General features: G+C 40.8%; 1 long non-coding RNA gene across 1 annotated transcript in view; it reads right to left on the bottom strand.

Annotated features, from left to right (window-relative positions):
• Nucleotides 1–18,500, bottom strand: part of LOC110260779 — a 68,163-nt gene extending 49,663 nt beyond the window's left edge. The window contains exons 1-3 of the long non-coding RNA XR_002344188.1: nucleotides 16,133–18,500; nucleotides 15,404–15,624; nucleotides 15,225–15,299 (exon numbers count right to left, since the gene is read on the bottom strand). This is a non-coding gene — a long non-coding RNA (uncharacterized LOC110260779). The remainder of the gene's footprint in view (nucleotides 1–15,224; nucleotides 15,300–15,403; nucleotides 15,625–16,132) is intronic.

Genomic DNA, 25,522 nt, shown 5'->3' with positions numbered 1-25,522 from the left:
CCTAAATGTCCATCAACAAATGAATGGATTAAGATGTGGTACATACATACAATGAAATAATACTCAGCCATAAAAAAGAACTAAATAATGCCATTTGCAGCAACATGGATGCAACTAGAAATTCTCATGCCAAGTAAAATAAGTTGAAAAGAGGAAGACAAATACCATATGATATCACTTATATGTAGAATCTAAAATATGGCACATATGAACCTATCTAAAAAACAGAAATAGACTCATGGATATAGAGAACAGACGTGGTTGCCAAGGCAGAGGGGGGAAGAAGTGGGATGCATGGGTAGTTTGGGGTTGGTAGAAGCAAACTGTTACATTTAGAATGGATAAACAATGAGGTTCTACTGCATAGCACAGGGAACTATATTTTGTCTCTTGGAATAGATCATAATGAAAGATAATATGAGAAAAAGAATGTGTATATATGTATGACTGGGTCCCTATGCTGTGCAGTAGAAATTGACTCAATGCTGTAAATCAACTATACCCTAATAAAAAATAAATTAAAAAAGTAAGATGTGGTACATATATCCAATGGAATACTACTCAGCCATAAAATGGAATGAAATAATGCCATTTGCAACGATATGACTGCAACTAGAGATTCTCATACTAAGTGAAGTAAGTCTGCTGGATTTCTGAATAAAGTCAGTATTCCTTGCCCCAACAATTTGTCCCTTTATTTACTGGCCTGTCATGCAGTGAGCAGTATCAGCTTGGACTTGGTAACAATCTTAAAAAGAGACACACTTAGAGCTGCTTTGGTCCTTGTTGGTGATGGGAGAAGGGGAGTAAGGTGGCCTGGAACCTTCTTAACCTCTTCATCTCCCAAGGAACTCTGAGAATCCAAGGGGGCCTCTGAGGAGTTTTACAAGCCTCTCTTGTGTGTTAAACCCACCTTCCCACCTTAGTTCACCCCCAGCTGTGTTCATGAGCCTTCGTTCTGTCTTTCGCGCTTGCTCCACTTTCCTTTTTAACAAGCATTGTTTTGCCGTTAACTTAATCTTTCACATTAACTCATGTCTTATCCTTTATGCTTTCTTGAGGGTCTTTGGAAATCTGGGCAGATTTGGTTAAATTTTTTTTGAAGCTATTTACACTGAGGAATTGTAAAGAAGCCAGGAAAGAAGTGTTGGGTTTTTAAAATACACATATGGGCTTCTTTTTATTTATTAACAGCTTTTATATATTTTCAATATTATTCCTCAAAGCAGCTGTTTCTTTGGGTTCTCTTTCACACCTGCCTGTCACTTCAGATTTTCATTTGTTAATTTACAAATTTGAATTGGAAGTGATAAAAGTAAAGCACAAGGTAATTTTATGGATTTAAACATTTGCTTATGAATCTGAAAGTCATTTAGAAGCTCTGTGCATACTCAGCCAGGCTCACAAAGAGATCACTGGTTTATTCTTCTTCCCTTAAATACTGTTTCTGAGGTATAGTGCTACTACAATATTTGATAACTTTATATTAGTTATATTTGTGTGTTTTTCCTCTACTAGATTGTAAAATCCTGAAGGGAATAGTTTTTTCTCCTTATCCATTACTGTACTTGGTATGATGCAAGTGAATAATAAATGCTTCAATGGGAAAGGCCTTGTCTATTTATACTTCCAAAAAGTATTAAGAAAGCTTATTTAAAAATGTTAAAAATGTTCATTATCTTGGTGTTGGGGAAAACATGACACAAATTGACTTAAAGATGGAAAAGAGAATAGGTTAAATGTTCCTTTTCCTAGATGGAAAAGAATATAATGTTCACCACTGGTCTCAAGAGGGCACATTTTCAGATAAGTGACTCTTCAGGTTAGTGAAATGGCAAAACAACAGGGCTGACTTAGTGCTAAGGGCACTTTAATGTTGAAAATACAAGAGGGAAAAATATCCAAATCAAATACACATAAGACGTGGCTTGGGATCACTATATACAGTCATCCCTTGGTATCCACAGGAAATTGGTTCTAGGAGCCCCTACAGATACCAAAATATATGGATGCTCAAGTCCTGAAAATAAAATGGCATAGTCCATTGCCCTCTGCACATCTATATTTGCATTAGTGAATTCAAGCAACTGGAATGGAAATTTCCATCCATAGTTGGTTAAACTTGCTGATGTAAAACCCAGAAATGCAAAAAGGTTGACTGAATATTTATTGAAAAAAATCCATGTACGAGAGGACCCATGCAATTCAAACACATGTTGTTCAAAGGCCAACTGCAGTTGGAAGCCATTGTTTCCATGTTTAGTTCTGACAAAAAGGACTCAAGAATGAACTGAGTTTCATCGCTAAGCATAAGCAGCAACACAAAACAGCAGAGATGATGGCCCTCCTGCTGGGCGCTGGGCACATGCAGATCCTGATCTCCAGCACATTAGATCTGAGTTGTCTCACCAAGGGTGGATATCTACGGGCCTAAGCAGGTACCCATGAGTCAGCAGTTACTGGGGTAGTGTTATTTGAGATTCTGGGCTACCATGCTTAGCTTATACATTCATTCATTCCACATGCATTTATTGGCACATTGAAGAATATCAAGATGAATATCAGTCTTTGCCCTCAAGTTGGTCAGATTATAGCATAATAATAGTACAATATAATAAGGGTATAGCTCAATATCTTTCAAGGAAATCATGTTTAGAAAATAATACTTTAGTACTGATGTTTGCCATTCTATGATTGGCTATTATCCTTATCTCCCAATGTGAAAAGAAGCCTCTTGCAACACACATACTATTCAGGATCCCAAAGAAATATCCTCCATAGAAATGGCCAATTGTCCTAATTTTTCTAAAAGGAAATCCATTAGCCAACAAATGAAACCCATGCTTGGTCTTGACTATAAGCAGTTAAGTTAATTAAACAAGGAGGCTGTTAGACTGGTGTTTGCTTACATAAGCCACATGACATTAGAGTCACCAAAATCTAAGCCTCTAAGTGCTTCAAGGTTATGAAATCAACACTCTAAGGACAACCAATTACAAGCAGCTAACTAGGCTTTAAACTATAGCTGATCAAATAATTTCCTTTCTTTGCTTTTGCACTGTGAGTCTTTCCCCTGGCTCCTGAGGGTAAGAGTATTCCTAACCACTTCCTGTTTGGTGCTGCTTCAAATGTGCTTTTGCTTAAATAAACTCTTCAAAATTTTTAATAGGCATCAGTCTATCTTTTAACAGAGCATATAGTAAGGAAGCTCCAAATATTTGGGAAAGCCATCCAAAGCAAAAGAACACAAAGCAAAGAGAAAAAAATTAAGTCCTGAGGAAATAGATTAAGATTAAAGCAAACAAAACCCACCACGTAGAGCTGGTATCTTCTAAGAGGTAAGAAAGGATATTGTATTCATATCATAAGAAATGCCAAGAACAAGGGACACATAGTGAATAAACAGAACTTGTGGAAATTAAAAATAGGAAAGCTAAAATAAATTTAATTGGGGAGAGGACAAGATGGCGGAGGAGTAGGGGGACACGCTCGCCCTCTCCCACAAACACAACAAAAAAAGCACATCTACAGAATAAATGACTCGCACAGAACAGCAACAAATCGCTGGCAGAGGAACCTAAACTCCAATAACGGCAAGAAGTTCGTGACATTTGTGGGCAGAATGGGAGAAAAGAGGAGAGTGAGAGAAGGTGAACCCGAGCAGGACGGCCGCTCCCGAAAGGGAACTGCGGAGGAGAAAGGGATCCCGCACCCTGGAAAGTCACCTACCGGGCGAAAGATCAAACAAACCAGAGGAATCTCCAGATGCAGAGAAGAGTGTAGCAGTAAGTTGGAGTACGGAAAAGCCGATCAAGAACCCAACGGACCATCTGAACTACAGGCACAGTCACCAAAAATTGAAACGCCTGGGTGGGGGCTGGGCACCGAATCCTCGGCTCCAGAGGTTAGTCCCCGAGAGGGGGCCGGGGGACGCCTGGGTGGGGGCTGGGCACCGAGACCTCAGCTCCAGAGGTTAGTCCCCGGTCTGGGGGGACGGGGCAGAGCGGAAACTGCTTGGGAGGTCTAGAAACCATTTGACAGGGCAGAGACTGCCTGGGAGACTAGAAAACAAAGCTGTCGCAGAGGAAGGGAACAATACTCTAGGGGCGGGGAAGTGGAAAGCCGCATCAGAGGGAACCTGGGAGAAGAGCCTGGTCTGCGCCAGTGCTGGGGAGGGGAGAGAAGAAGGGGTGGGTCCCCATAGAATATCCCCCACGCCACAGCAAGCTTACAGGCCCGCTAGCTAGCTGAAAGCTGTGCTTCCCAGTGCATCCCCTCCCCCCACCCCCGCCACCCCCTATGCTCTCACCAGACCTGGGGCTGCCTGCCATCCAGGAGGGCTGGCCTCAACAATTGCCTGAAGCCTACCACCACAGGGGCTGTCCCTGCACAGGCCTGCTTGCCCTTTGGAGGGGCTACACTTCCACAGAGCAGCACCAAACACCACCAGCCCCCGAGAAAAGGCCTGCAGCCCAGAAAAGCTAGAACAAGCTTAGCCAGGCTGTGAATAATCAGCCTAATTCTCGGATGATTTTTCTGAGTTGGGTTGCCCCGGGAGGAGCCTCTTGGGTTTCCAATGGCCCTGCTACCCGCCCAAACCCCCAGGGGATGCTCTAGTGGACCAGTTGCATAGGACTGCCAGCTCCAGGCAGGACCCCCTGCAGCCCAGAAAAGCTGCAACAAGCCTGGCCGAGTCGGGAAAAGATCTCAGATGGTTTTTCTGAGTCAGGCTGCCCTGGGGAGGAGCCTCTTGGGTCTCCAATGGCCCTGCTACCCGCCCAAGCCCCCAGGAGGTGCCCCACTCCCGTGAAATAACTGCTCAGCACCACCAGCCCCCTGGAAGAGCCCCTGCAGCCCAGAAAAGCTGCAACAAGCTCGGCCAGATTGTGAAAAGATCCGCCTACATCCTCAGGCTGTCCTTCTGAGTTGGGCTGCCCTAGGGAAGAGCCTCTTAGGTTCTCAGTGACCCAGATAGCTGCTCCAGCCCCCAGGGGGTGCTGCACTCCTGAGGAGCAGCTGCTCAACACTGCCAACCCCCTGCAAGAACCCCACAGCCTAAAAACACCAGAGCAAGCTCTGCATGACCAAGTGAAATCTGCTACCATCGTGGTGTGGACCTCCCAGTCCTGTCTGCCCTCAGGAAGTCCTCCTTTGCTTCAAAGAAACACTGCTAGCCCCATCAACACTCCAGAAAAGCCGCACTGCCTCAAAAAAGATTGACCAACAACGCCAGCCCTCAGGAAATATTCCACGGCAGTGACAAGGCAAACACTGCCCGATCACGGAGAGTACAACTCCCTCAGGAGAAAGAAAACAACAAGCAAGATGAAGAAGCTGAGAAACCACCCCCAGTCAAACCAACAGGAGAACTCACCTAAAACAGTCAACAATGAAACAGATCTCTGCAGTCAGACAGACCTGGAGTTCAAAAGAGAAATAGTGAAAATACTGAAGGAATTAAGAGAAGATATGAACAGTAATGCAGATACCCTCAGAAAGGAACTAGAAAATATAAGGAGGAGCCAAGAAAAACTAGAACATTCATTTGCAGAGATGCAAACTGAACTAGGGGCAGTAAAAACCAGAATGAATAATGCAGAAGAACGAATCAGTGATATGGAAGATAGAATAATGGAAATCACTCAATCCGGTCAACAGACAGAAAACCGAATCAAAAAACTGGAAAGCAATATAAGAGACCTATGGGATAATATAAAGCGGGCCAATCTACGCATAATAGGAATTCCAGAAGGAGTAGAAAAAGATAAGGGGATGGAAAATATATTTGAAGAAATTATCGCTGGAAACTTCCCAAATCTAAAGAATACTGGATTCAAGATACAAGAAGCACAGAGGGCCCCAAACAAACTGAACCCAAACAGACCCACACCAAGACACATCATAATAAAAATGGCAAAAGTTAGTGATAAAGAGAGGATCCTAAAGGCAGCAAGAGAAAAACAGAATGTTACCTACAAGGGAACCCCCATAAGAATATCAGCTGATTTCTCTACAGAAACACTACAGGCCAGGAGGGAATGGCAAGAGATATTTAAAGTGCTAAAAGGAAAAAATATGCAACCTAGAATACTCTATCCAGCAAGAATATCATTTAAAATAGAAGGGGAAATAAAAATTTTTCCCAACAAACAAAAACTTAAAGAATACAGCAACACAAAACCCAGGTTAAAGGAAATATTGAAAGGGCTTCTCTAAACCAAAAAGAAAGGAAGGAAAGGGAAGAAAAAAAAAAAAAAAGAAGAAGAAGAGGAAGAACTAGGACTGAGGAAACCGCAATCAGAGAGCAGTCACTCAAATAAGCCAGCATACAGATTTAATCATGAACATGCTTCAAACAAAATAAAATTAAAAAGAAAAAAATAAAAAAGAGTCATCAAAACCATAAAATGTGGGCAAGGGATGTTAGGAAGTAAATAACCCTTTTTGTTTGTTTGTATGTCTCTCTTCTTAATTTTAATATAGTAATGAAGTGTTTGAACTTACAGGACCATCAGGCTAAAACACACAGTTATGGGAAGGGGTTAGCATACTTAAAAAACAGGGCAACCACAAGCCAAAACCAAATATTGCATTTGCAAAAAATGAAAAAAAAAATCCACTCAAGCAGATAATAACAGGAGACCATCCAACCAAAAAAAAAAAAAAAAAAAGGAAGAATGGAGAACCATAGAATCAACTGGAACACGAGGTTCAAATGGCAATAAATAGTCATCTATCAATTATCACCTTAAATGTAAATGGACTGAATGCTCCAATCAAAAGACACAGAGTGGCTGAGTGGATAAAAAGGCAAAAACCTTCAATATGCTGCCTACAAGAAACTCACCTTAGGACAAAAGATACATATAGATTGAAAGTGAAAGGGTGGGGAAAAGTATTTCACGCCAACAGACATGACAGAAAAGCAGGAGTCGCAACCCTCATATCAGACAAAATAGACTTTAAAACAAAAGACATAAAGAAAGACAAAGAAGGACACTATTTAATGATTAAGGGATCCATCCAAGGAGAGGATGTTACTATCATCAACATATATGCCCCAAATATAGGAGCACCCAGATACATACAACAAATATTAACAGACATAAAGGGAGATATTGATGAGAATACAATCATAGTAGGAGACCTAAATACCCCCCTCACATCAATGGACAGATCCTCTAGACAGAAAACCAATAAAGCAACAGAGATCCTAAAGGAAACAATAGAAAAGTTAGACTTAATTGATATCTTCAGGACACTACATCCAAAAAAAGCAGAATACACATTCTTCTCAAATGCTCATGGAACATTCTCAAGAATCGACCACATATTGGGACACAAAGCGAATCTCAATAAATTTAGGAGCGTAGAAATTATCTCATGACCACAATTACTTCATGACCACAATGCCATGAAACTAGAAACCAACCATGGGAAAAGGAAAGAGAAAAAACCTACTACATGGAGACTAAACAACATGCTACTAAAAAACCAATGGGTCAATGAGGAAATCAAGAAGGAAATTAAAAACTACCTTGAAACAAATGATAATGAAGACACAACCTCTCAAAATCTATGGGATGCTGCGAAAGCAGTGCTCAGAGGGAAATTTATAGCAATCCAGGCCTTTCTCAACAAAGAAGAAAGATCCCAAATTGACAACTTAACCCTCCACCTAAACGAATTAGAAAAAGAAGAACAAAAAAGTCCTAAAGTCAGCAGAAGGAAGGAAATTATAAAGATCAAAGAAGAAATCAATAAAATAGAGACTCAAAAAACAATAGAGAAAATTAATAAAACCAAGAGCTGGTTCTTTGAAAGGTGAACAAAATTGACAAACCCCTGGCCAGACTCACTAAAAAGAGGAGAGAAAGAACCCAAATCACCAAAATTATAAATGAAAAAGGAGAAATCACAATGGATACAGCAGAAATACAAAAAACCATAAGAGAATACTATGAACAACTGTATGGCAACAAGTTTGACAATCTGGAAGAAATGGACAATTTTCTAGAATCTTACAGCCTGCCAAAACTGAATCAAGCAGAAACAGACCAACTGAACAGACCGATCACTAGAAATGAAATTGAAGAGGTCATAAAATCACTCCCTACAAATAAAAGTCCAGGACCAGATGGCTTCACAGGTGAATTTTATCAAACATATAAAGAGGAATTGGTGCCCATCCTCCTTAAACTCTTTCAAAAGGTTGAAGAAGAAGGAATACTCCCAAAGACATTCTATGAGGCCACCATCACCCTCATTCCAAAACCAGACAGAGATACCACCAAAAAAGAAAACTATCGCCCAATATCATTGATGAATATAGATGCAAAAATTCTCAACAAAATCTTAGCCAACCGAATCCAACAACATACCAAAAAAATTATATACCATGACCAGGTTGGGTTCATCCCAGGTTCACAAGGATGGTTCAACATACGCAAATCAATCAGCATCATACACCACATTAACAAAAAAAAAGTCAAAAATCATATGATCATCTCAATAGACGCAGAAAAAGCATTTGACAAAGTTCAACATCCATTCATGATCAAGACCCTCGCCAAAGTGGGTATAGAGGGAACATTCCTGAATATAATCAAAGCCATTTATGAGAAACCCACAGCAAATATAATCCTCAATGGGGAAAAACTGAAAGCCTTCTCACTCAAATCTGGAACAAGACAGGGATGCCCACTCTCACCACTGCTCTTCAACATAGTTTTGGAAGTCCTAGCCACAGCAATTCGACAAACAAAAGAAATAAAAGGCATCCATATAGGAAGAGAAGAGATCAAACTGTCATGTATGCAGATGACATGATACTATACATAGAAAACCCTAAGGACTCAACCCCAAAACTACTTGAACTGATTAATAAATTCAGCAAAGTGGCAGGATATAAGATTAACATTCAGAAGTCAGTTGCATTTCTGTATACCAGCAATGAAACATTAGAAAAGGAATACAAAAATACGATACCTTTTAAAATAGTACCTCACAAAATCAAATACCTCGGAATACACCTGACCAAGGAGGTAAAGGACCTATATGCCAAGAACTATAAAACTTTAATCAAAGAAATCAAAGAAGATGTAAAGAAATGGAAAGACATTCCATGCTCCTGGATTGGGAAAATCAATATTGTAAAAATGGCCATACTACCCAAAGCAATCTACAGATTCAATGCAATCCCTATCAAATTACCCATGACATTGTTCACAGAACTAGAACAAACAATCCAAACATTTATATGGAACCACAAAAGACCCAGAATCGCCAAAGCAATCCTGAGAAACAAAAATCAAGCAGGAGGCATAACTCTCCCAGACTTCAAAAAATACTACAAAGCCACGGTCATCAAAACAGTGTGGTATTGGTACCAAAACAGACAGACAGACCAATGGAACAGAATAGAGAATCCGGAAATAAACCCTGACACCTATGGTCAATTAATCTTTGACAAGGGAGGCAAGAACATAAAATGGGAAAAGGAAAGTCTATTCAGGAAGCATTGCTGGGAAACCTGGACAGCTGCATGCAAAGCAATGAAACTAGAACACACCCTCACACCATGCACAAAAATAAACTCCAAATAGCTGAAAGACTTAAATATACGACAGGACACCATCAAACTCCTAGAAGAAAACACAGGCAAAACACTCTCTGACATCAACATCATGAATATTTTCTCAGGTCAGTCTCCCAAAGCAATAGAAATTAGAGCAAAAATAAACCCATGGGACCTCATCAAACTGAAAAGCTTTTGCACAGCAAAGGAAACCCAAAAGAAAACAAAAAGACAACTTACAGAATGGGAGAAAATAGTTTCAAATGATGCAACTGACAAGGGCTTAATCTCTAGAATATATAAACAACTTATACAACCCAACAGCAAAAAAGCCAATCAATCAATGGAAAAATGGGCAGAAGACCTGAAGAGACATTTCTCCAAAGAAGATATACAGATGGCCAACAAACACATGAAAAATGCTCAACATCGCTGATTATAAGAGAAATGCAAATCAAAACTACCATGAGATACCACCTCACACCAGTCACAATGGCCATCATTAATAAATCCACAAATAACAAGTGCTGGAGGGGCTGTGGAGAAAAGGGAACCCTCCTGCACCATTGGTGGGAATGTAAACTGGTACAGCCACTATGGAGAACAGTTTGGAGATACCTTAGAAATCTATACATATAACTTCCATATGACCCTGCAATCCCACTCTTGGGCATCTATCCGGACAAAGCTCTACTTAAAAGAGACACAAGCACCCGCATGTTCATTGCAGCACTATTCACAATAGCCAGGACATGGAAACAATCCAAATGTCCATCAACAGATGATTGGATTCGGAAGATGTGGTATATATACACAATGGAATACTACTCAGCCATAAAAAAGAATGACATAATGCCATTTGCAGCAACATGGATGGAACTAGAGAATCTCATACTGAGTGAAATGAGCCAGAAAGACAAAGACAAATACCATATGATATCACTTATAACTGGAATCTAATATCCAGCACAAATGAACATCTCAGAAAAGAAAATCATGGACTTGGAGAAGAGACTTGTGGCTGCCTGAAGGGAGGGGGAGGGAGTGGGAGGGATCGGGAGCTTGGGCTTATCAGACACAACTTAGAATAGATTTACAAGGAGATCCTGCTGAATAGCATTGAGAACTATGTCTAGATACTCATGCTGCAACAGAAGAAAGGGTGGGGGAAAAAACTGTAATTGTAATGTATACATGTAAGGATAACCTGACCCCCTTGCTGTACAGTGGGAAAATTAAAAAAATAAAAAAATAAATAAAAATAAAAATGGGAAATTTTGCAAGAAAAAAAATAAAATAAATTTAATTGAAGGATACGGAGATGAAGAAACATCACAGAAAGGAGATTTTTTTAAAAATTACAAAGATACAAAAGAAGAAAGATGAGAGAGGTGGTTAATATATCCAGGAGGTGCAATTTCTAACCAACAGGAATTCCAGGGAGGTGCAACAGTGAGTAGGAAGTTATCAAAAAATTGCGGAAATTTTTCCAGAAGTAAAGGAGGGAGTCAACACAGTGAATCAAAAATGCCCACACCAAGAGACATATAATTGTAAAATTTCATGACACCAGGAATAAAAGCTTCTGGTAATAATAGTAGTAAAGACAAGTAGAAAAATTAAGGCGTTATCATGTAGTGGGGATGACAAGAAATAAAAATTACAATACACTGGGGTACCTGCTGGTTAAAGATGACATACCACCCAGTTGAGTTTACCACCTTTACCATTTCAGTGAGTTTTCAGGAACAAGAGCAGTCCAGGGTGTTAGTAGTGAAGGTGATGAGAAATGGTCAGATTTTAGAAATGTTTTTAGGATAGATTTGACAGGATTTGTGGATGGTTTGGCTATTAGTTATAAGAGAAAACAAGAAGTCAAGGATAACTCCAACTTTTTGGCCCCAGCAATGGAAAGGATAAGGTAGTCATGGGGAAGACTATGAGAGAAGGAGCATGTTGGATACAGGGCTTGATTTCAGACAAGTTAAATTTGACATATATGTATTAGTGAGCTATTACTGCATAACAAACTACCCCAAAATGTAGTAGCTGAGAAACACTAAATATTTACTATCTTATTCTGTGAGCCAGAAATCAGATAGTTTATCTCAGTGGTTCAAGGTCTCTCATGAGGTTGCAGTCAAGCTGTTGCCTAGGGCTATGGTCTCATTTGAAAACTCAGTTTAGAGTGAGGGAAATCCCAGCTTACTCACATGGTTTCTGGCAGGTCTTGGTCTCTCAAAACAAGGCCTCTCTGTAGGGCTGCCTTATGACATGGCAGGTGGCTTTCCCTGGGGTGAATGACCGAAGAGTGATATAAAAAGAATGAGTGTCCAAGTTGCAAGCCTCAGTCTTTTATTTACATCATCTTAGATATGACATCCCATCACATCTACCATATTCTACTCGCTATAAGAAAGTTCATATGCTCAGCCTGCCCACATTCAAAAGAAAGAGGACTATACAAGGGAATGAGTACCAGAATGGGGGATTCATTGGATGTCCATTGTAGCAAGGTTATGTGGGCAGCTTGGGAAAAATCTGGAATTTCAGGTTAAGTCCAGCTCAAGAGTCATCATCAGGAAAGTATGTTATTGGGTATTTGGCTTCTTAGACAATCTTAAAAGGATAGGAGGAATCAACCACAAGTTTCCAGGAATATCTCCCAGAGCCATACTGCAACTAGTCTAGTAAAGGATCTGCTGTGATCCCTGCTGCTACAGATCTCAGAGAAATTTTGCTTCTGCCTCCCCTCCATGTGAAACAGATGCCAGGAGTCCTACCGGTTTCTTTGTATAACCAAATTTAGAATCAAAATTCTCAAAGAAATATATTTTGATTGACAGGACCAAAGTCTATGTCCTAGGTTCAGGGAGTTGGAAATGTATTTTTAAAATACATTATGTGAAGAAGGCATAACATAAATGGAGAAGTATTAAAATATAGAATGTTCAAAAGATACGAAACATCTCTAAAGGACCATTGTCATCACATTTTGAAGGAACTGAGATAATTCAGCTGAAATTGGAGCTCACAGAACAAATCTAAATAAAAAGGAGATATGGATAGATATTATGTCCATTAAAAACTCCAAAAAGGAGCAAAGAACAAGAAATAATTTGTGATTAAAAAATACAGAAATATAGAAATTAAGCAGGAAATAAATTAGGTTAGAAGACATGAATGAGAAAACCTCCCAGGACATAGAACAGAAAGAACGAAATTGAAAATCTGAGCAAAAAAGATAAGAAACACATAATCTCAATCCAAAATGGCCCACATCTGACTACACTATCCCAGAAAGAGAGAAAATGGGAGCCATGAAATTATTATTTTTTTTAATTTTTAATTTCCAAAACTAAAGGAAGACACTTGGAAAGGTCTTCCAAGTACCAAGTTCACTGAGGGCTAAAGACCACAGAGCTTTAGTATAATGAGATGAATACCTAGGATAAATATAAAGGTAATAATGATGATAAAATTGATTCCAAAAAAGAGCTAACATGTTTACAGGGCTTAGTGTGTGTGAGCAGCTGTTTTAACTTTATACATATTAGGAAATTCAATTCTCACAATAGTCCTAAGAGATGCTGCTTCTGCTACTGCTAATGATGATCATTTACTACTATTACTACCATTTTACAGATGAAAATACCAAGGAATTTATCCATGGCTACAGAACCAGCAGGTGACAGAACTGGAATTCAAACTGCAAACCGGCAAGACCCTATGGGGCCTTCCTGGGACAGGCACCTCCCATCGCATGTCCTCTGCCTGGCTCTTGTCTATAGAAAAACTTTATCCAAGGAATAAATTTAATCATGGAAGTTAGAAAATGCAGAAAGAAAGGAAAACAGTCAAGCAAGACAAAATACTAATAGTTTATCCATTAAACAAAGTCAAGGACCTTTAGTTCCTCAAGGGCTATAGGTAATATTTTGAGCCATATCTTTTTTGCACAGCCTGAAATCCCCACCAGAGGGAAGAAGTTAGCTGCATGTTGCCCACAAGTACATAGACCCCAGACAAGTTGGAACCAGAAGGACTAGCTGACCAGAGATTTATGACTCAGATAATGTTCCAACCACAAACAAGACATGACCACCATTTGCCTTTTTTTCGGGGGGCACACCCACAACATATGGAAGTTCTCAGGCTAGAGGTCAAATTGGGAGATATAGCTACTGGCCTACACCACAGCTCACAGCAACAATGGATCCCTGACCCACTGAGTAAAGCCAGGGATTGAACCTGCATCCTCATGGATAATAGTTGGCTTCGTTTCTCCTGCAGCACAAGGGGAACTCCCATGACCACTATTTGTAGTTGTGTGATTGAGACAATAATCTCTGAAAATAGGAATTTAGCCCTCTCTAGCATGTAACCCTTTCCTCTTTTCCCTATGTAATCTCCAAATAAAACCTGAAGAGTGGGGAGTTGGTTCTTTGAGACATGAGTCCACCTGCTCCTCAAAATTGCCAGCTTCCTCAACAAAGCTACTGTCCTTTCACCCAACAGTTGTCTTTCATTACTGAATTATTGAGTGATGAGCAACTAAATTTCATTGCGTAACAAAACCAGCAATTTAATTTAGTACTCTTGACTTCTACTTTTGAAGAATTCTAAATTTGACACTAAATTCTAGAGGGCAGTAGAGAAATGCCTCCAAGGTTCTGGAAGAAAATTATTTTTATTGTAAAATTAACCAAAACATTAATCAGATATTAGGGGAGCATAATACAAGCAGAAACTCGGACATCTAAAAACGCATTTTTAGACATAAAAAAACCTATCTCCTTTTTATGAAAAAGTAAGTTAAGGATCTACTGTGGTCAAAAGAAAAATAACTCAAAGAAAGGCAATGATCCAAGCTCTACGCACATCAAACAAAAAGTACTTCCAGGATAGTATACATATGTGCAGCCTAGAAAGAAGCCAGTGTACATTCCTGGCCTCAAAATGTATTACACAGCTGGAAGATATTAGTGATTAGGGGGAAAATTACCTTATCAACAAAAAAGAAAGAATTTTAAAATGCCAGGGGGGACAAAACCATTCAAGAGTATTATTTCCAAAAGCAAAACAAACTATTATCATGATTCATGATATACTTGATGAAGCTTATGAAGAAAGAAAGGATCTGACTTTGACTTTGGGGATATTCCCCATTGATATAAAATTAGATTTTCTACTCTTCACATCCAAATCAACCTTCCCTGCTTCTTCATGAACAATGGTTATTTAAACATAACTTTCTAAACTCTGTCTTCCTGTTGAGATAAACTGACAAACTAACAACACAGCTAACTGGGCTTGGAAAGAAAAGAGAAGAGGAATATGTAGGGCAGGTCAATTCCTTTACCTTACACATTAGTAAGTAAAGACAATCTCTCGAATATGGATCAAAAAACAAGTTTAAGTATATTACTTGTAAGTTATAAAGGTAACCAAAGTAAGTCATTCAAAAATATAACCAACAAACTCAGGAGGAGGGCATCAGAAAAGGAGATCATATTAAATTTCACATTTTTCACGTTGGTCATTCACCGACATTGCTTAAAACCAAGAAACCATGAAGCAGAGTAGAACCATATGGTATAGTGAGACAGAGGCAGCAGTGAAAAGACTTAGAAACTGCAGGGCTTACCTCTGAGCAGCAGGCTAGGAATGGGGAGCAAAACTTTATCTCCACGTTTGTTTGCACTTTAATTTCTGGATGCATCTGGAAAGAAATTCAGAAAGGAGGATGCTCCCCACTCAAGAAACCGGGGAAAGTCAGAACCACTGCCCCACTGCATTCACCAGTACTGGCCATTTTGCTCCTACCTCAATACCTCCTCAGGTGAGAAGCTCACTTCCAGGAGGCGGATTTTTCAGTTAGGAGCCAATTTACATTCTTCCTCTTGTACCCAGACAGATATGATGTCTGCGTCTTTGCCTCAATTGGGTCTGGAGAGGGGCTGCAGGTAAGCATCTAATGCCATTTCCGAAGACTCTCTGGCTGATGTGGCAGGAAGCAAGCAGGGCTGACTCTGCACCAAGGGCATCTGAGGAATGAAGGAGGAACTGGCTTGTGGGGAGCGGCAGGGCGCTGGTTCCGAAGGGAGCCCTGTTCTGACCCCTCTGGGTTCTGCACCTTTGGGACCCCTGGAGACGGCACCTCTGGAGTGGACACCAGGGCTGCCAGGGCAGGACCAGCCACGGGGGACACCTCTCTCCAAGGGGTATGTTGAGTTTCCAGAGGAACTAGCAGATACCTAGCTGAAGAGCCTGAGAAAACTATTGCTGAAATAAAATGAGAGATCCCAGGACCACCTAGAAATCCTCTGGGGAGATGCAGAGAGGGCGTGCGAAGTTCTGTGATTCGCAAATAGCGACGAGCAGGAGACATTCGAGTCGCGCTACAAACGTACTGTAAACATGAGACCTTATTAGTGCTCACAGATTGGTGAGGTCTGGGGACACTTGAATTATATTTACCCAGCTTTCCGATTACCTTCATCATCAGCCTATTCTGCAGAAACCCAGTATAACAGCAAGCGTGCTCTACCTCACCTTTTTGGACCCAAAATATGTTGTTTGCGTCCTCCTCCACAGTCACAATTCTGACCTTTCTCTCCGGCGTAGTCCGCAGACCAGCAGCATCAGCATCACCTGGGAACTTGAAAGGCGGCAAAATGCCAAGCCCCGCCCCAGGCTGGCCGAACCAGAATCTTCATTGCAACAAAACCCCTCCCCACCCGCCACTCCCGTGATTTATGAGCACATCAAAGCCCTGCTCTGAAGGAGTAATTCTTAACCTGGCTGCACTTTAGAATCACCTGGAAAACTGAAAACACTGGGAGGCCTGGGCCCACCTCAAAGTATTCAAATCAGCATCTCTGGGTGTGGAACCAGGTGGCATATGAAAGTTCCCAGGCTAGGGGTTGTAGCTGCTGGCCACAGCCACAGCCACAGCCACAGCCACAACCACATGGGATCCATCCGAGCCACGTCTGCAACCTATCCCACAGCTCACGGCAGTGCCCAACCCACTGAGCGAGGCCAGGGAGCGAACGGGCATCCTCATGGATACTAGTCACATTAGTTTCTGCTGTGTTACAAGGGGAAGTCCCCGGGTGGCTGTATTTTAGAAAAGCTTTCCAGGTGATGGGCGTGGTCAGCTCGTGTGGAAACCTTTGCTCAAAGCGTCAGCTGGCTTAGATTTCAGGGATGCTTTTACCATGACTACCCTCCTTTTAGATGCAAAGATGCATCCCTCTTCTTCACTGGGCCGTGGGCTTACCTGCTTTGGGCTCCCTCTTTCTCAATAGGTGATTCTTTGTCCAGTGATAGATGGGAGTCAACCATGGAGAAGTGAGCTCAGGTGATAAAATGCGGAATGAGGAGGCCAGCCCCTACATCAGCAAAAGCTTGTGTCAAAGTGAAATAAGGGAGGGAGAATTACAAAAGACCCCGAGGGCTGGGCAGAAAAGCCTATTTAATATAGTGGGGAAAAGAGAGTCACTGAAGATTGGAGAAAGGTAGGAGATAGGTATGATGAGAACTTAGTTTGATAAACTGAATCTATTTCTGAAAATGCATCTTTACCCATTGCAAACATTGAAATGATGGTTAGTTGGGTCGGTTAGATTTTTAGGCACTCAGGTGACTCTAATATGTGGTAGTGAAAACCGCTGGCTAAGTCTTCAGGGCTGTGCCATGTGGACCTCACACCCAAATTCTCCCTCAATTTTTCCTTCTCCCAGTGGTTTCCCCAACTTGCTCCTTTTCCTCTGAAGTACCCTGCCACTCATCCCTATGAAAAAACAACAGGCTCACAATTGTCTTGCAAATTTCACAGACTGTAAGGAGTGGCTGTACTTCTTGCAGTTCCTATTTGCTCCACAAGGGGCAGCAGTGAGCCAAGGTCTCATTGACCTCTGATGCTGGCCACTGGGGCTTGAGATGGTGACCATGAGGGTAAAGACAAAGGTGCTTTTCCTTTGTGAGAATACACTTTCTTCCTGCAGTATTTACTCTTTCCTGCCAGTGCTGCAGTTTCTTTGCATTAATTTACCAGAAATTTGGTAAACCCAAGTGGCTTCTTTTTGGGGGCCACTAATATCTGGGTGGGGACTGGTGGAAGACAATCCACAATAAAATCAAACTGAATATATCCTGATTTTTTTCATGTATATAGTGAGAATTTCCCCCATGTCATTCAATGTTTGTGGAAAATCAGATTGTACATGATGATATATATTTTATATATAATTTGAAAAGCAGGTAACATAATCTTTAACCACTCCTCTATTATTGGACATTTAGTTTGTTTATATTTTTTTAATCTTATTAATAACTGCTATGAATTTTCTCATATGTAAATCTTTGAATCCTTCACAGATTATTTGCTATGAACAGCAAATATCTTGTTTCATCCTTGGAACTCTCCTCAGCACTAACAGCAGAAGTGGTTTCACATATGGCACTTAATAAAAACTCATTAACTCCACTCATGGTCTAGATCAGCTTGAATTGGGGCCCTGTGAAAACTGTCTCTTTAATATTAAGGTATATGAAATCACAAGATTGTGCCAAATCCAATTAGCATCTATCATGAGCTATTCGCTTCATAAGTAGGCATCTCATATTTTGTTATGCTCAACTTCTGAAATGCTATTAGCAGAAACCATTAAAGCACTAGGGAATCAAAACACAAGTAATAATTTAAAAAAAAAACACTTTTAAATGAAGGTATACATCATGCATATTTATTCATTTGCTACAGCAACAAAAGCACCTATTCAAATTATGTCCTTTCAAAAGGAATAGTTTAATTCTCTGAAGTAAATCATACCAATGTTTCCCAAGGTCAGTTTCCCAAGGCAATAGAAATAAAAACAAAAATAAACAAATGGGAACTGATCAAACTTTTGTATAGCAAAGGAAACCATCAACAAAATGGAAAGACAACATACAAATGAGAGAAAATATTTGCAAATGATGCAACTGACAAAGGATTAATCTCTCTCTCACTCTCTCTCTTTTTTTTTTTTTTTTTTGTCTTTTTTGCTTTTTCTAGGGCTGCTCCCACAGCTTATGGAGGTTCCCAGGCTAGGGGTCTAATCAGAGCTGTAGCCACCAGCCTACTCCAGGGTCACAGCAACGCGGGATCCGAGCCGCGTCTGTGACCTACACCACAGCTCATGGCAACACCGGATCCTTAACCCACTGAGGGAGGCCAAGGATCGAACCTGCAACCTCATGGTTCCTACTCATATTCATTTACCACTGTGCCACGACGGGAACTCCTAATCTCTAAAATATACAAATAGCTCATACAATTCAACAGCAAAAAAATCCAAACAACCCAACTGAAAAATGGGCAGAAGACCTAAATGGATATTTCCCCAAAGAAGAAATATAAATGTGTAATAAGTATATGAAAAAAATGCTTAATATTGCTAATTATTAGAGCAATGCAAATCAAAATTACATTGAGGTATTATTTCACACCAGTCAGAATGGCCACCATTTAAAAGTCTACAAATAACAAATGCTGGAGAGGATGTGGAAAAGAGTGAACTCTCCTACAGTATTAGTGGGAAAGTAAATTGGTACAGCCTCTATGGAAAACAGTATGTGGTTCCTCAGAAAACTAAAAATGGAATTACCATACGATCTATCAATCCCATTTCTGGTATATATCTGGTCAAAACTATAATTCAAAGAGATACATGCACCCCTATGTTCATAGCAGCACTATTCACAATAGCCAAGACCTGGAAACAACCTAAATGTCCATCAAAAGATGAATGGACTAAGAAGATGTGGTACATATACACATGGAATACTACTCAGCCATAAAAAAACCGAAAGAATGCCATTTGGAAGCAACATGGATGCAACTAGACATTATCATACTAAGTGAAGTAAGTCAGGAGAAAGACAAACACCATATGATATCACTTACATGTGGAATCTAAAATATGACACAAATGCAACTATCTCCAAAACAGAAACAGACTCACAGGCATAGAGAACAGACTTGTGGTGCCTAGGAGGAGGGGTTTTGAAGACAGATGGAGCGGGATGTTAGAAAATGGAAGCTATTATACATGGAGGGGATAAGTCCTACTGTATAACACAAGAACTATATTCCATGTCCTATGATAAACTGTAATGGAAAAGACTATTTTTAAAAAGAGCGTGTGTGTGTATGTGTGTGTGTGTGTGTATCTGAATCACTTTGCTGTATAGCAGAAATTAACACAACATTGTAAATCAACTATACTTCACAACATTGTAAATCAACTATATGAAAAGTTTAGACTCCTAGAGTAACTTAAAAAAGAAAAAAGCATGTAACTGTTTAACAAATCTTAGGAGGTACTAGGTTTAAGCTACCTTTCTGGTGACTTGTATGATGTATATCATCATATATGATGTACACTATCATAGGCAAATCATAGCATCGTCTATATTTGACAGAGTCCCACATGGGCACATGGGCGCACACACGCACACTATGTGTGTGACAATAACCACCCAGTACAGATAGGACAATCTACTGATTCACCAAGAGAAGTATAACACCAACACGGAGGAAGAGTACAACCCAACGCTACTTGACAACTGTCTCTGGGGAGAACCAGAATAACAAAAACCAAAACACGTCCAGAAATCACCCTGAAAGCCTTTAGTTTCACCATCACCACGAAGCAGACAGAACCCAAACTGGATTTTAGTATCTGCCAGCCCTGGGCCCAGAGTTGCTCACTGAATACAAGTTGAGCAGGATTTAGACTGAATCCATTTACTTCCTATTCCTGCAGGAGTTCTGAAACTGTTTCCATTCTCTGTGGTTTTAGTTGATAGAAACTCATGTTTGTGGGGCGGGGGTGGGGTGAGAGATTCAGCCATATTCAGTCTAAGGGCATCATGCTTCCTAAACAATCTACAGACAACTGGAGGTTAACCATTTAAAAGACAATCCAAGTGTTTTCTCTGTATACTCTGCGTGTGTGTGTGCGTGTGTGTATGTGTGTGTGTGTGTGTGTGTAGGCTATTTTAGGCTCTTACTGTCTCTTTATGTTATTTAACTTTACTTTGCAATTTTTACATCTGAAAGTGCCTGGTTACAGTAACACATCAAGTATAAGGCAAGGGTTGTTTCTTGGGCTCTTCTTAGTTGATAAAGGACCCTTTCACGTCACCTTCCCTGTGGTGTGTGGCTTGGTGGACACCCCAGAGACGCCAATCGTCCCCTCAGCCCTCTCTGTTGGAGGGCTCACAGCACGAGAGAGGCAAATCCAATTACCTCGTGATTCCTGACCTTACCTGGCCTCAGCTGATCGGACGCCAAACCCAAGATGAATCAATCAGATTTTCTGTTCCGAGGAGTTGAGATGGCAACGGAGCTGGCTAGCTCTATGTGTTTCTCTTTCTTGTGTTCTTCAAAAAGCTCCAAGCACTTCAACCTTTTGAGTCGTGTGTTCCTCTAATATCCAGGTAAAACACTGTGAGTGCCACGGTGAGACAAATGCCATGTGCCCAACCAGATTTCATTTCCTTTTTCCCTTCTTGGGCACACGGGAAGGCCACATTTCCTAGCCTCCCTGGCAGTTAAGTTGGAGCCATGGGTAGAAGGGATGGAAGCCACTTCCACACCTGGTCCTTAAAGATGCACAGCTGCCCAGCTTTCTCCTCTTCTGCGGTGGTCTTAGAAGCCATGTGATCAAGGTGGTGCAGCTGTAAGATGGAGAGTAGACCTCACCCCCTATGCCAGGCTAAAATGTTTACTTTGTGAAACCAATGAGATTTCAGAGTTTGTTACCCCATCCTAGTCTGTCTTTAAAAATACAAACTTCAGAAGTTCCCGTCGTGGCGCAGTGGTTAACAAATCCAACTAGGAACCATGAGGTTGCAGGTTCGATCCCTGGCCTTGCTCAGTGGGTTAAGGATCCGGCATTGCCGTGAGCTGTGGTGTAGGTTGCAGACGCTGCTCGGATCCCGTGTTGCTGTGGCTCTGGCGTAAGCCGGCAGCTACAGCTCTAATTCGACCCCTAGCCTGGGAATCTCCATATGCCATGGGAGCGGCCCTAGAAAAAGATAAAAAGACAAACAAACAAACAAACAAAAAAGAATACAAACTTCACCCCAAATGGTATGACAACTTCCAAGCCTTTAGAAGTAGTTCTGAAAAAAAAAATTTTTTTTTAAATCTTTTTAGGGCCACACCGATGGCGAATGGAAGTTCCCAGGCTAGCGGAAGAATCAGAGCTGTTAACTGCCAGTCTACACCACAGCCACAGCAATGCAGGATCTGAACCTCATCTGTGACCTACACCACATCCCAGGGCAACACTGGATCCTCAACCCACTGAGCAAGGCAAGGGATTGAACCTGTGTCCTCATGAATGCTGGTCAGATTTGTTTCTGCTGAGCCACAACAGGAACTCCTGTTCTGAAAGTTTAAGGACAGGAATGAGGGTTTCTGTTCCCCTAGTCCTCTTTGTCTTAATTCCTGTACCTATTGAATTCTTGAGGCCGCTTGGCTGTTGTCCTTGCTTTGTATTCCCTTCCCTCCTGCCACAGAAAGACTTTTCTTCTTTTACTCTGAAGCTCTTATATGTTACAGTCTTTTTACTGAAAACTTTGAGACAATGGAGCAAGACAACATCACAGTACAAGCAGGAGACAACTTCAAATCAACCATTAGACATAATAAAACTCTATGGCTATCCCATGGGGATACAGGTTAACAATTATGATACTTACATGTGATACATGTGGATTGGAACTGAACAGTTAAGTAGAGATGTTAAGTTAAGTAGTTAACAGTTAAGTAGATGGTGGGGCCAGACTTCTCACTGTTGGAGTGGGAGTTTATAGAGAAGCAAAAGGAAGAGGCTAGAATAATCCATGCAGTAAGAGATTCGAGTTGAAGACATCAGTATGATCATGTTTATCTTAATATAGATAATATGGCTGCATATAGAAATATTTATAGGTGTGTGTAAATGCGTAAGTTAGTAAACACACATAAGTTTCCTTACTCTCTTAACTGAGAGAGCCTGGAGGCAAAAACTCTCTGGGAGCTTTCCTGGGCACATATCTGGACAAAACTATAATTCAAAAAGAAACATGCACCCCTATTTCATTGCAGTACTATTCACAATGGCCAAGACGTGGAAACAACTTAAATGTCCATCAGGAGATTAATGGAAAGATGATGTAGTACATGTGTACAATGGAATACTACTCAGCCATAAAAAAAAACAAAATAATGCCAATTGCAGCGACACGGATTCAACTAGAGATTACCATACTAAGTGAAGTCAGCAGAGAAAGGATAAATATCATATGATATCACTGATATATTGGAATCTGAAATATGACACATAAGAATCTATCTATAAGATAGAAACAGACTCACAGGCATAGAGAACAGGCCTGTGATTGCCAAGGGGGAGGGGGTTGGGGGAAGGATGGAGTGGGAGGTTGGGGTAAGCTATACATGGTAGGATAAACAACAAAGCCCTATGGGGCACAGAGAACTGTATTCAATGTCCTATGATAAACCATAATGGAAAAGAATATATATATGTATATATATGTATATGCATGTACACGTGTGTATATATATAACTGAATCAACTGGCTGTACAGCAGAAATAAACACAATATTTGTATATCAACTATACTTCAATAAAGAACAGAAAAACTCTACAGATAAATGTATATATACATACATACCTTTTTTTCTTTTTTCTGTCTGATTTCTCAAAGATTATTTGAGTGTACAGCTGAAAAACAACAACTACAAAATGACTGCACTAAAGACCATACCTCTTGACTCGATGATGTAAAATGCCTATAATATCAATCACCAGTACCTGAGTTCAGGAAATTGGAGTTGATGCCATACCCTTCAAAGAGGAGGTTCTCCTGCACTTGGGAAAGCATCTCAGGTGGCCTTGATTTTCTTACAGGTATTTCCCTCTGTAATTCTTTTTTTCTACAGCTGTTATTTTAATCTTATAGAAAACAGTTTAGTGGAAAGCAGAAAAGCTGTCAAGTACATCCCACCTGCCTGCTGTTCTGCTCCATGCACTTGATCTCATTTAATTTTCCCAGCTACCTTGTGAATTACTCCCCACTTCTGGTAAATGAGAAACCTGAGTCTTGGAGATTAAATAAACTTGCCAAGATTGAGCTGCTCATTCAGGGGCAGGGGCAGGGTTCAAACCCATCGTCCCTGTCTTTTTTTATTTACTTATTTATTTTTTGTCTTTTTGCCATTTCTTGGGCCGCTCCCACAGCATATGGAGGTTCCCAGGCTAGGGGTCCAATCGGAGCTATAGCTGCCAGCCTACGTCAGAGCCACAACAATGTGGGATCCGAGCTGTGTCTGCGACCTACACCACAGCTCACGGCAACGCCGGATCCTTAACCCACTGAGCAAGGGCAGGGACCGAACCCACAACCTCATGGTTCCTAGTCAGATTCGTTAATCACTGAGCCACAATGGGAACTCCCCATAGTCCCTGTCTTTAGAACACATCCCACAGAGAAGTGGATACATTTAACTGAAAACTGGAAAACATATTCTCCCAATAGTTACTCTTCTTCGAGCCCTTCTGATGTGCATGCTTTATCCCTAATCTTTGCGTCAGAGTGATAGGAAGTGATCATCAAAGATGTTAATTTGCATAGAGTCAGTCTCACAATCGGACAAGGGTGAAACTGAGATTAGAACCCCAGTTCATGTTGTTTCAGAGCTGTGCTTTTTTTGGTAAATCTGCTGGCTCTCTGGTAAATTCACTGATAGTGACTATTTATTGAGGGCTAATGATATGCCAGACACGTAATGGAAGAAATGTTCACATATTGAAGTCTGGGGAAATCACTCTGCCTTATACCGGATTTAACTTGAATTTTATGCTAATAAAACAGCCTGTTTATGGCCTATCAAACATACACTGTATGTTTGCTTTAATCCATTTAAGAAAAGGGCCCTTTGCACAGAAGGAAAGAATGTCCAGGTTAAAAATGAAGATGAAAGGCCTTCTTTCCTGGGACTCCAATGCTGGTCCTCCTTTGATGGTAAGACTCCTTTCCTGGGTGCCAAGGTCACACTGATTTGTTTGATGTTTGGTTTTGTTTTTTTCTGACAAGGTATAAAACTGCTGAAAAACACACTTCTCTGGAGCAGTTCCTCAGAGTTATATGAGAGACTGTCTCCCAGGCTATAGTCCTCAGTTTAGCTCAAATAAAACTCTTTTCTGTCTCTGCTATAGATGGTTATTGATTATTTGTGTCAACACCCTGAGCCTAGATCATCCATGTGAATATTACAAAGTGCATGGTGGCTCTGCCACTGTACCACCTGAAAATGGCTGGAAGAGTTTTCCAAGTGTGCAGAGTCTGTTTTGGGATGGTCTGACTTAAAATGTGACATTCATGAAAGTCCTTTTGGAAATGTCAGAAAACATACCTCAAAGAGACAGGATATCTTCGTCATCTTCTTTTTTTCTTTCTTTTTCTTTTTTTTTTGGCTTTATAGGGCCACACTCGTGTCACATGGAAGTTCCCAGGAGGGGTCAAATCAGAGCTACAGCCACCGGCCTACGCCACAGCCACAGCAACGTGGGATTCGAGCTGCATCTGTCATCTACACCACAGCTCAAGGCAACGCCAGATCCTTCACCCACTGAGTGAGGCCAGGGATCGAACCTATATCCTCATGGATACTAGTCAAATTTGTTTTGGCTGAGCCACAACAGGAACTCCAGACAGGACATCTTCATCCAGAGCAGCTGAAACTAGAGATAGAGGCTTTGCACGACTGTGGATTTAGAAGCTGCCTGCATTAAGATTCATGGATAAAATGTATTTTGGTTCCAAATATGCACCCTAAGAGAAAAGTCATAAATGTTAATTTCAGTATATGTCTACAGT

The sequence above is a fragment of the Sus scrofa genome, chromosome 5 (genome assembly GCF_000003025.6).
Source record: "Sus scrofa isolate TJ Tabasco breed Duroc chromosome 5, Sscrofa11.1, whole genome shotgun sequence".
In the NCBI taxonomy this organism is placed as follows: Eukaryota; Metazoa; Chordata; class Mammalia; order Artiodactyla; family Suidae; genus Sus; species Sus scrofa.
The sequence above is the reverse complement of the archived record's forward strand: the minus strand, read 5'-3'. Positions and strand labels throughout refer to the sequence as shown.